Source organism: Palaemon carinicauda, chromosome 13 (assembly GCF_036898095.1).
Source record: "Palaemon carinicauda isolate YSFRI2023 chromosome 13, ASM3689809v2, whole genome shotgun sequence".
Classification (NCBI taxonomy): Eukaryota; Metazoa; Arthropoda; class Malacostraca; order Decapoda; family Palaemonidae; genus Palaemon; species Palaemon carinicauda.
This window is the reverse complement of record NC_090737.1, coordinates 51687231-51700578: the sequence shown is the minus strand read 5'-3', so window position 1 is coordinate 51700578 and position 13348 is coordinate 51687231. Positions and strand designations below refer to the sequence as shown.

The 13348-nt window shown below is 40.9% G+C and overlaps 1 pseudogene; it reads left to right on the top strand.

Annotated features, from left to right (window-relative positions):
* Positions 1–9767, top strand: part of LOC137651567 (uncharacterized) — a 32978-nt pseudogene extending 23211 nt beyond the window's left edge.
* The last annotated feature ends 3581 nt before the right edge of the window (positions 9768–13348 follow it).

The following is a 13348-nucleotide window of genomic DNA, read 5'->3' as shown; positions in this document are numbered from 1 at the left end:
CTGCCGACAGGTACCACTTCTTCTTTTCCGCCAGTCGAAAGATGGCCAACATCACCTGGTTGATTGGTGGTGACCTCGATCCTTGTCGATTCAAGCATCTCACAATCACCTTGTTGTCCAGTACCAACCTTATGTGGATCGAGCGACGAGGGGAGACTTTCTTCAAGGTAAGGAGTACTGCCATAGCTTCCAAAAAGTTTATGTGAAAGGTCTTGACTAGATTGGACCAAGTTCCTTGGGACTTCTTCCGATGAGAATGACCTCCCCACCCCTCCTTTGAGGCGTCTGTGTGAATAGTCAACGAGGGGGAGGTGGCTGAAGAAGCATCGACTTCTTTAGTTGCCTGACTTTGGACCAAGGCCTGAGAAGCGTACGTAGACGAAGCGGTACTGGTCTTCTCAGATCTCTTCGCGCGTTTGATGCATAACTTCTCCAAACTCCGGTTGCATCCTTTAGCTGTGCTCTTAGCACCGGGTCTGTTACTGAGGCAAACTGGAGAGAACCCAGCACTCTCTCCTGTTCGCGTCATGATATCCTTTCAGAATCCAGAAGTCTCTTGACAGAACCAGCTATCTCCTTCTTCTTCTTCGCCGGGATGGAGAGTTGGTGTGACACTAGGTCCCAGTGGATTCCCAACCACAGGAACTTTTGAGATGGAGAAAGTCGAGACTTTTTTCTGTTGATCTTGAAGCCTAGATGCTCTAGGAACTGGATCACCTGTAGGGAAGCTGGCAAACACTCTGTCTTGGATGCTGCCTACACCAGCCAGTTGTTCAGGTAAGCGACCACCTGGATTCCCTTTAGGCGTAATTGTTTGAGAGCTACGCACACAAGCTTCGTGAAGATCCTTTGGGGCTATGTTTAGCCCAAATGGCATGGCTCTGAAGGCGTAGAGTCTTCGATGTAGCTTGAACCCTAGGTAGGGGGAGAGTTGACGATTGATTGGAACGTGCCAATAGGCGTCTGACAAATCTATGGAGACGGTATATGCCCTCTTGGGCAGTAAGGTCCTTATGTGTTGCAGTGTTAGCATCTTGAACTTGCAGTTCACTATGAACTTGTTGAGTGGCGACAAGTCCAAAATGAGTCCTTCTTGGGAACACAAAACTGCCTCCCTTGGAATTTGATGGACTTTACCCTTCGGATTACTCTTTTCTCCAACAGTTCTTGAACGTACTCCTCCAGAACGAGGATGGAGTGTTGGAAAAATCGAGGGCATGGGAGTGGAGTGCTGTACCAGCTCCAACCCAGTCCATTCTTGAGTAGGCTGTGGGCCCAGAGATCGAAGGTCCACCGATCCCGAAAATTCTGAAGTCTCCCTTCTACCGGTATCATCTCACTTTGGCTGCTGTTGCCATGAGGTCTTGCCTCCTTGACCGTGACACCCCCTGAATCCCCTCCCCCTTGAGGGGCCTCTAGACGAACCTCTGGCTGCTCCTCTAGGCTTCGCTCGAAAGGTAGTTGACTGCCCTTCGAACGCTGGGTTAAATGCCGGAGACTGCGTCGACACGGCTCGGGGTACCCACTGGTACGTGGTCGGGGTTTGTGCCACCATCTGGGGCACTGTAGGCATAGGAAGTTGTTGCTGCTGCTGCTGTCTGAATGGCTTGGCTGGCCGAGACGGTAGCCTAGTCATCTTAGTCTTCCTCTTTTGCTGGGGACTCTCATCCGGGGAAGACTTTCTCTTGAGAGATAGGCCCCACTTCTGGAGAAGGTTTCTATTCTCCGTGGCGGCCTTATCTACAACCTCCTTGACCACTTCACTAGGGAAGAGGTCTTTGCCCCAAATGCTGGAGGAGATTAGCTTCCTTGGCTCGAGCTTCACCGCAGCCGAGGCGAACACGAACTCCGTACAAGCCATCCTAGCTTTGACGAAGCTATAAAGGTCCTTCGTCACTGGCTAGGTGTGTCTTAGCCACTACCATAAACATTTCATGGACTTTGGGGTCACTTGCCATTGTCTCTAGAGTCGTTTGATGAGACATTGAGGCAGCAAGTCTTTCTTTTGTCTCAAGCTCCCTGCGCAAAAGAAAGTCAGACAGCTTGGGGAGGTTCTCACCAAACTGACCTCCAGCAATATCAGCCTCCAACTTCCCGACTGAGAAGGTAAGATGGACATCCTTCCAGTCCTTGTGGTCCATGGGTAGGGCCAAAGACAGAGGTTTACACTCCTCCAAGGAGGGGCATGGCTTACCTGCCTCGATTGCTTTCAGCACAGCCGTAAACCCTTTCTGCATAAAGGGGAAGGCTCTAGAAGGAGAGGACACAAAGGAAGGGTGCTTCTTACTCAAAGCAGGTACCTTTGAGTTTGTGAAGCCCCTCTCTTTTATCGAGCTTGACAGTAAAGCTTGAGCCTTAGCGTGGTCCAAAACTATAACCTCCTTCGGCTCAGTTTCTTCCTTTGAGGCTTGTTCCTTCCTTAGACTGACATAACAGTCCGGATACAACTCCTTCCAGGGCCAGAATTCTACCTCCTCAAGGGGGACTGAGCCCAACTTCTCCGAAATGACGATTTTTCCCGTCGTCATAGGCATGTGCTCAGCATACCTCCAAGGGTTGGCATCTGAGCACAAGGGAAGGTCTTTCACGCTGAGCTTCTTCTGGGGCCCACGTGATGCTGCAAGTCTCAGCATCTCCAGCTTCATTGCAGCAGCCTTCTAATTATTTTCCCTCTGCATCTGTTGGATCATTCCAACGATGGAGGAAAGGGTCTTTCCCAGCTCATCTGGGAGAGAGGACGATGTTGAGGGAATAGGTTCAGGGGCCTGAACCGGAGTAGGCGACACCTCGTCGAACTCTTCCTCTTCATTGTCTGGAGCCTGCTCTTCTTCCTGGTCTTCTGCCAGAAGGTCTTCTTCCAAACGTTCGGACACCTCCGACATCCTATCGTCCAATTGGATGTCCTGCAGGGCGTCCGCGACTTCAGCATCCACCGGGATCTGAACCAACGGTATCTCCGCTTGAGGCTGGGGAATCACTGCCTCAGCTGACGCCTTGGGGAAAAGATAAGCCCTCATCTTCTCACTTGGAAGATAGGGCCCAGAAGTGTTCTTTTGAAAGCCCCTTACTCAGGTACGAAGCTTCTCCCTTACTGCGTCCCTTGACTCCGCCGTCTTAGGGGAATCAAAAGCCTCAGTAATCAGGTTTGTGCACACGGTACATACCTGTGGGTCCCAATACCGGAGATCACCTTTGGAGACTGCGCATGCTGCGTGCCTCCTACACAAGTCATGTCCACAGAAGTTCTTGCTGCGGATGTTGCAGAAAACGCTTCCACACCTCGGATGGTCCTCCTGTAAAGAGAAGAAAATTCCATGAGTATCAAGTGAACTACGTATCACTGGATATACATAGCTTAGCATAACTAAACTAGAAAGGGAAGACACACACTTATATGGTTAATCTATTCTAGAGCAACCAATAAATAATTTCTAGAGGAAACAGGTGTAGCTCACACCCAAATAAGGGATTTTAAAATGCTGGATAGTAGACAAGAAAGAACTCACTTTCTTTATCTGTAAGGTTACACCAAAGGGCTGCGCAAGACAACACAAAAGTGTTAGAAAAACTTAGTGTTGTAACAAATACTATACTATAGTTTTCTCCCTACAGTATATACTATACTGAAAAATACTGGTTACAGTATAGAAGGTAATGTACCGGCCGGCACACACCTTAACTAGTTCCAAAGTATACTACTTATAATCTATAAGGTGGAAGAACACTGGTTCAAATGCGTGTGCAACTACACAAGATAGCACCCGGCTGCCGGCCGCCAAACGTAGCAGCCGGCAGAACCTTGGTGTGTTTCTATTGCCGGCTGGCAGGGGACTGCCGGCCGGCCGGCAGCTAAACAACAACAGCACCCGGCTGCCGGCCACTAATGGTGTGATATATAGCCGGCCGGCAAAGGTATACAACCAATGCCGGCCGGCAGCAAAAGAACCAGAGAACTCCGACTGCCTGGCTAGTAAAACAGAATGGATGCCGGGATAAGAGACTGTACTGCCTCATAGCCCGGCAACCTGAAAGAGTGCACATAAGGAAGGGGAGAATATAACTTCAGGCTTCCTGACCAATGCCATCTGGCTCTACAGACAAACATGGATGAGAGACCAAGGGAGGTCTGGGCAGCACTCAAAGCAGAAGACCCTTGCCGGCCAGCACGCACTGCCGGCCGGCAAGGGACTGAGTCAACCCCACATCCTAACCTATGCTAGGTTCAGATGTAGAATGATGGACAGGGATGCAATGGCTAGGCCATCACGAAGGAAAGAGGGGGAAAGGGGGAAGAGGGTCCTGCCAACCTTGCTCTGATAATGAATCACGCGCAGCCAAGAAAACTCATCTTAGCCTAGGGGAGATCCGAGGACGGAGGCCGGCAATACTTGCCAACTCCCTCGGAACCAAAGCAATGAAGGCATTGTTATTCACAGAAAAGAGGATCTCATCCTCCACACCGAGAACAACAACATTGGACTAGTCTGCTAGATCACAAAAAGAAGGAATCATCTCGTACAGAAACCTTCGAAAGTGAACTAAGGAGGCTAAGCCTCCTATGTTTGCTGTCAGACTAGCAAGGGAATCTCAACCACAAGCTAGACAGAAACAGACTCAGACTAAGAACTCTGATATCCTGCCCCTTTCCTGAAGCCAGACTTACTGGAAACAGGAAAGAAACGGAAACGCCCTAATATATTTGTATCTAAAGTCAATTCAGATAAACCATTAGGGTTAAGCCCAAGGCTTAAGCAGAGGGAAAGGGATTGCACACAATCTCCGAAGAGAAGAGAGCAACCAGGGAGTGTGAGAAAGTGTACTATGGCCCCATAGACAACTAGCCTAGGCGCGAAGAGAATCAATTACCTAAATCACCGAAACTCACTCGTATACTATCTTGGAAGAAAATCAACATAATCTTAAATGTATAAAACTGCCTAAAGCTTCAATAAAATTTTAAAACACTCGGAAATCTGAATATCAAACGACTAGGCAACAAGGTCTAGCGTAGGCCCGAATTGGCAAATCCTTCGCCAAAACGGAAATACTAAAAGCATCATATAAAAAAAACCTATGTAACGCTGAATAGCTAAAATTAATAAAGCGAAACAGCCGGGAACGTCGCTCTGGCTAACTAATTAACTCATACATAGCGAGCGACAGCGTCCAGGACTCCTCCGGTAGGCAACAGCTCTTGTAACAACGATATCACTATCAAATCATTTTAAAATTACCAAGAGCTTACATTTATACATAAAAGAAATAATACTCAACTTATCAGAAGCAGAAGTTGGAGAAAGCATTATCAAGTTGAAATAATCCAAGAATTGCGAGAAACACAGAGAAAAAAACACCGAGTTGTTGTGCTACGCAAAAAGGAATACAGATGGCGCCGTGAGCGGCGCATTGCTTGCTTACGAAACGGGAGAGGAGAGATACCTTGCGAGCGGCTCTCCTTTCTTTCTCGTTTTTTGTTTTCTTGCCAATTGACCCCTTCGAAGTGTTAACTCTGTTCGGGGTGCAGATTGCTATGTGGCGTGTCAAGAATACGTCCTCTGATATTTCGCGATATCCCTGGTTCTTTTATTAGGGATATTCGCTCCAGGAGTTAGAATTCTCGGTACCTTAAGGTAATCTCTGGGAATATCGCCGCAGTTATATATACCCAAGGAAGCTACCCTTTAGGAACTTCCATCAGGACGACATGGCTTGAGCCCAAAAATATACAATAAAACTCCTTGACTCAGTACTATGATTGAAATGTAAGTAGATCTTCAATAATATTCATGTTTGGGGGCCTCAAAATCTGAATTCCTTAATCACCGGATCAGTGATTGCAGTGCATAGTAGGATAATGCATTAATGATGTAACTGTAGTTACTATTATTTTAAAATGCTAATCTCAGCCATGTTTTGACTCTTTTGAAGGTGGCGGTGAATGCAATAGATATTATAAGCGCTGAAATCTTGATATGAAAATATGTATATTTATCATAACCTCTATAGTAAGGTTTATTTTGGTGTTGGAATGCGATTGTTAACCGACATTAGAATAATTACAGGTATGACAACATCGATGGCTTACAGACACCCTCTTATGAAATTAGATTTGGTTGATGATTTGAAAGGACAAGCAAACAAATCTGTCAATCAATCTCTCAAATCTGTGGAATATATGCGGACCCAATGGGTAAAAGAATAACATGGTGGATTGAACACGTTATCTATGTTTAATGCTATCCACAAGTATGCAGCTGACAACCCAGAAGTACAGATTAAAGTTGAGCACAACGATGAACGATTCTGTGTCGTTTTGGTAACTCCCTTCATGAAGAGGGTTCATGAACATCTAAGAGAAGCATCGGAAGTTGTTTTTGTAGATGCCACAAGATCTGTAGACCAACTGAACACAGCTATCATACTTTTTATTTGTGTAGGACCAGCTGGTGCTGTTCCTTTGGCTGTGTTGTTCACATCATGTCAAGATCAAGTAACATTTACCAGAGGTTTGTAGTTTACATGAATGATTTTATTCTTTATTTTATTTTTGCGTATTTTAACTTTTTCAGAGGCATGTTGGCAAAATTTTAATGAGTCCATGCTCACTCACGAGACCCTTAATGTATTGCATATGGGTCTGCTCCATACTTTCATCTTAATACTGCACTCTACTCTAACTGTTACAGGTATTCTATCACTAGATTCCCACCTTCACTCAGAACTCTCCGAATCTCCTGAAAAATCTTTTCTAATTGTTGACTTTGCTTTGATGGTTTGGAAGTTCAGTGCATACAATATGTATTTTCATAAGCAAAATTTTAATTTGTATCTCTTCAAGTGATACTACTTTCATGGTGCCAAGCACAGTCACCTCGAAGAATTTTATTAGTCTACTTTTTTCATTACTCTTCTTTGGTGAACAAAATTCAATGAAGTATTTGCATAATGTTTTACAAATATACAGTACAATGTGTACAGTAAATGCATTTAGTAAGAAGGTGTTTGTGTCCAACTAGGCCATTGTATATTACAGATAATGCAAATATGATGATTTAATTTATAATTCTGTTTGTTAACATCCATACCAGTAATAATTTTTTCTATAAATTATATTCATTGTTCTGTTTTGTGCTTTGTAGGCTTTGTTATGATTAAGGAGATGCTAGGTGAATGTGTTTTCTATGGCAGAGGAGCTCCACAGTCATTCAGAGGAGGACACATTTACTCCAGGAAAAACCTTTAAGAGATATACTGGGGGAAAACTGTAATACCCTGAACTTGAGAAAATTTATACAAAGTATTGGGTTATATTACGAGCTATAATTGATTTTATTAATTTATTTATTTTACCCTTTTAATCCCTATTTATTTCACATCTAGATTTTATTGTATGAAAGTGTTACGATTTGTATTAAAGGTTAAAATGATACTAAATCTTGTGAGTGTACAGATATGATTGAATGATTTTCGTTATATAGCGGTGAATGGCCTTTGATGCCCCAGTGCTTGGCTTAATGGCTAAATCCTATATTCAATTCAATTCAATTCACAGTCATTCATGACTGACAACTGTGAAGCTGAAAGAAAGAGTCTAGCTACAACTTGGCCGTCAGCAAAGCGTTTCCTATGTATTTTCCCCCTGCTTCAGCAGGTATGGCGTTGGCTATTGGATTCTAAACATATAATTCAAAACAATAATCGTCAAGACCTTATGGCAGCAATGAAAAGTCTGGTTTATGCTAGTTCGAAAGCAGAGTTTCATAAGGTGTGGCAGTTTCTCCAATCCAGTTCTCTCATGGCTACATATCCTATTTTCAAAAGGTAATGTGAAATAGTCCAGTATTAGAAGCATTTAGTGCATTATTGCTTCAGCTCTCTGTCCCTATAAATGTCCTTTTTTGATAGTTCACTAAAGTGTAAAGTCAGTCACCATGGTTTATAATCCAACAAGTTGGTATGAAATCCAAGGTATTTGATCCTTTTGGACGAAGAGTTGAACCGAATTGAAAAAAAAAAATGATTTTTAACACTAAGTTTACTTTTCAAATTGCAATGTTGTATGTCCTGCTGTTTAATTCATAATCTTAATTTCCTTTTGATATATTTAAATCTTGTTTTAATGAGCATACTTTCTTAACTTTCAGTTATGTGGCATCCTTGGTTGAAAGGAAGGAAGACTGGGGAATAGCTTTTCGAGCTGGTACATTGTTACGAGGGCACCATACAAATAATTTCTGCAAGTCAACAATGTGCATAATCAAGGATGTTGTTCTCAGTAGGTAAGGATTCATAAGTACATTATACAGGTAATATTTGTCATTACATCATTTAAGAAAGTACATATTCTGATACTTAATGAGTCTGCATATGTGTTTAACTGATACTACTTTTTACTTTCCATGAGAGTTGCTAAGGTTGGGTTGGAGTGGGTATGTATATATATATATATATATATATATATATATATATATATATATATATATACATATATATATATATATATATATATATGCATGTATATATATATATATATATATATATATATATATATATATATATACATACATATATATACATATATATATATATATATATATATATATATATATATATATATATATTTATATATATAAATATATATATATATATATATATATATATATATATATATATATATATATATATATATATATATATATATATATATATATATATATATATACAGAGAGAGAGAGAGAGAGAGAGAGAGAGAGAGAGAGAGAGAGAGAGAGAGAGAGAGAGAGAGAGAGAGAGAGTGTATTTTAAACTACATAATAATAATAATAATAATAATAATAATAATAATAATAATAATAATAATAATAATAATAATAATGATAATAATAATAAAAGTTATATTGGCATACAAAATTTCAAAAACTGTTCAATAGTATGCATATTGAAAGGAACAGGAAAGAACAAGTGGTATCCAAATAGCTGAGAGTTGCTCCAGTTTAATTAAAAATCTTCATACTGCAATGAAAATACTATGGGTCAAAAGTCTCTGGATGTTCTGCAGTTAATTGTATAGATTGATCTGGCAAACATGATTTGTCAGTAAGTGTAGGAACAAATTTTTTATGGAAATGTCTTACCTCTAAAGAGAGAGAAAAGGGGCATATTTAAACCCATTCTTGCTAAATTTAAGAAAAAGAATTATGTATATATTAGAAACTATGCTGGCAAAAGTTCAGGTTAAACTGCATTAATTTTTGTAACAGACTGCCCTATTTTTAGTTTTCCTTTATCAAACAGTTTGGATTGCTTCTTCATTTATTTTTTTCAGAGGCGAGGCATACAATACGGCCCAGCTACTGATGTTTACGGTAGAGATTTTCGGTGTATATATGAGGCAACGATTGGTCGATGTGTCCTTGAGTAGGCGCCATGTAAAGCCAATAATCTCGACCAAGGATGCATTAGACAGCGTTGGATTGGTTGGCAAATCTGACTCAACCCTAAAATATGACGAAGACCTGGAAATTGGACTGTGCTCTTGCATGCAAGGCGAAACTGGTGCTATTTGCAAGCAACAAATTGCCTATGCCGAGTTTAGCATGACAGCTGTGCCCCAGCAATTTCTAAGTAGCAGTGAAAGTTGCCATTGATTAGCAGTTTTGGCTGTTGGTCAAGAGAAGGTCCCTGATGTGGCATTTTTTAGAAAGTTGAATGAGGATGGCGGTTTTGAGATCACAGGCAAGGCAGACATAAAAAAATTGTTAGTGTGAAGACAGAAAATCTGGATGTGGGAGAGGAGCCACAGGATCCAAGTTCTACAACAGAGACAACGTCATCTTCAGATGATGAAGATTTTGCCTCTAGGAAAATATCATATGATGTTGCAGATGCCATTGTTAGAGTCAATGCGCGCTATGGATTCCGTAAAAGCTGCAAACCAGTTGAATAGTTTGCTGCATTGCACAGGAAGTGCAATAAAGAATGGTGGAGCTGGGCGAGGTAATATACCTTGTCAGCCAACCTCCATCGCAGGACGCTCATCAGGCAGGCCAAGAGGAGCTGCACCGCTGTGTAAAGGCCGTCATCCGACAGATGCTGTGAATTCACAACCTAAACGTCCCCGTAATCTGGCTCATAACATTTCCTGCAACGTGGCCAATGCGAAATCTCATGGCACAAATCATTAAGTGGAAAATAGTGATATTTATGTGTTTTTTTTTTATTGGCATATATTTGATTCAAATGGAAAATATGAAACCTATTTTCGAATTCATATTTCTCACACTTCCCAATAATTTTTTATTAGTGCTAAGGCAACGTATTAATTTTATGTATTTATAATAGCTCTTAAGACATGAATTATTCCATTTTATATTGTATCTGGTTGATAGTGGAACTGTTCAGTTTGGAGTCAATCAACTTTGGTATGATGTATAATGTGAGTAATCTTTTGTATATAATAAACTTTTGTATAAAATTATCTTTTGTAAATAATTTATTTTTTCCTTTGTATTCCAAGCTATGCCGTTGATTTAAAAATTTACAACAAAATATCAGCAAAAGAAAGCTTTTTGGTATCCGAGGCTGCAATGGTAATATGTATAAGCAAAGCAAAAATTTTACATAGTTTAGGATAACTGCACAACAAAACCTGAGCACGGCCTTGGTTGTAATACACAGCATAAATTTGTGCTTTACTATATATTTGTGCAAATTGAAAAAAAAAAATCTGATATATTTTTCTTTGACTAGAATAATTTTGCTCCGCATATCCGTTGGATATTATCAAAAGAATATACTTTTTTATTGCAACATGAATTCACCATAGCAACCAAAATAAAGGTATATATTCCCTGTCCCACACCCTGTATACTTCCGAACATGAATTACCATCCGTATTCTGGCCTAACCTGACTAAATATGTACATTTCAAAATCAATGAGTCAATACTACAAAACAGTAATAGAAGATATACATGTATATAAACAGCAAAGAACAAATAAACTTGCAGAAAAAATATATATGATCAACAGCACAAAATTTGTGCATTTAGAAGGGTACAATGATTCCAAATAAAATTCAAAGAAACACAAATTTTAAACTCGGCCTACTTCATGTACTAAATGCCTAAGTGTGTAGGCCAATATGAGTAGTTGAGTCTTTTTTTTTTTAATGGGTGACTTAATTCACAGTCAAATCTTTGTACTGTAGAGTAATTGATTTTGAGTGATAATAAGGAAGAGCCAACAGTACTATACTAATATGATTAATTATCGAATTAAATATCATCAACATTTTTTATAAAAGATATCACCATTCATGAGTAATGACAGGCAATACTATGGAATTGTCTTTCTTACTTATAAAAAAACAAACACTACGACCCTCAATCCATAAGACTTGAAATAATTCCTTCAATACAAGCCAAGTTATTCAGAGAGTAATAACTGTTTTAATGACATTGATAAGTATGTAATTAAAAGTGCAAAAAATTGTTCACCAGAGGTACAGAGAGAAGGAGAGACGGGCATGTTGCAATTTGCAACAGCATTTCCAGATTTTTACAAAACAGTTAATCCCTGCGTTTCATAACTCTACGATTAAAATTGTAGCCAGGAAGCTGTTGAAAAAAAAAAAAAAAAAAAAAAAAAAACACATACATAACTTCCCTCCAACTTCGTTGGCGGTGGTAATAAAAGAGAAGGATGTTATGTGATTCTGAATCAGGAATTTTCATAAGTACTATTTTTCTCTACCATATTTTTTGCAGATCTGTGGGGCGTTGTAAAGTCATCGCCTCATTGCTTCGATACTTCATCATTTTAAATAAAATCAGCTTTAATTTGTATATTTCTTCTTCTTAAGATAGGTTTTGTCATAGCAGGAATCCATATATATAAGGTTTATTCACAATCTTGAAGCCATATAGCCAGTATGATAGAAGCCAAATTGCATTGGGGTGATGTTCGGTCCCGAATAGCTTCGGACGAAATGTCGATACAGAATTTTATATCGAGATGGCTAAGTTAGGAGTCATAACAGTATGGTCTGAATTCTTTAAGAAATCTGCTAGTTTCTTAACTGCCGAATCATATTGGCGATTCATAGAGTCCCTTTTGTCTGATTCTATAAAGAGGACATTATCCGGGTCGATGTTCGCATCCTTACGAGCCGCAAACTTCATGAAATCCACAAAGTTAGGGTTTTGGCTATCCTTGAGGAATCTGACAGTCTGAGTTTGGACTACTTGGGTCGGTTTGGGGAATGGGATCCGGAAGGGACGGAATTTCAACTCGAGGAGGAGAGGAAACCAATTGCTCTTTGGCCAGTGAGGTGCTACTAAAGCCACTGCCCCTTGGAAGGAGCGTAGTTTGGGTAAGACTTTCAGTAGAAGATTCACTGGAGGAAATAAGTAGATCTTCTTCCAATGGTTCCAATCCAGGGTTAATGCGTCCATGGCATAAGCCTGAGGGTCCAGGTTCGGGGTCACATAACAGGGGAGTTTTTGATTGAGTTGGGTCGCGAATAGATGTACCTGGAGACCTGGGACCAGCCTGAGTATCCACCGGAAGGAATTTATGTCTAGGGACCATTCTGATTCCAGTGGTTTTGTCCTGGATAGTGAGTCTGCTATCACATTCTGGACTCCTGCTAGGTGAGTTGCTGACAGGAACCAGTTTTTGTCGGCTGCCAAGGCGAAGATAGTGACCAGGATCTGATTCAGGTTGGGTGACTTGGATCCTCCTCTGTTGATGCAATGTACTACTGCTGTGCTGTCTGAGACCACTCTGATGTGGGTCGACCTCGGAGGAGAGGTTCTCTTCAGGGTCAAGAACACTGCCATGGCTTCGAGAACATTGATATGGAACTGTTTCATGGCGGGTGACCAAGAGCCCTGAAACATCTGATGTTGGGAGTAACCCCCCCCCCCATCCACTCAGAGACGCGTCGGTATGAATTGTCACTTGTGGAGAGGGGAACTGTAGAGGAACCGATTTGGAGAGGTTCCTCCGTTCGGACCATGGTCGTAGTCTCATTTTTAAGACAGAGGGGATCTTCGAGATCTTGTCTCTCAAAGGTATTGTAGCTCTCTTTCTCCAAACTCGATTGATGTCTTTGAGTTTGGCTTTCAATAGGAGATCGGTTAGTGAGGCAAATTGGAGAAGGCCGAGGATTCGTTCTAGAGCTCTTCTGGACACCTGTTTGTGTTTGAGAAAGTTCCTGACCTTGGAAGCTATCTCCCTTACCTTCTTGGGAGGAAGGGAGAGCCTGTGCTTTGAAAGGTCCCACCGGATGCCTAACCATTCGAAGTGGCTTGATGATTGTAGGTGACATTTTCGGAGATTTACTT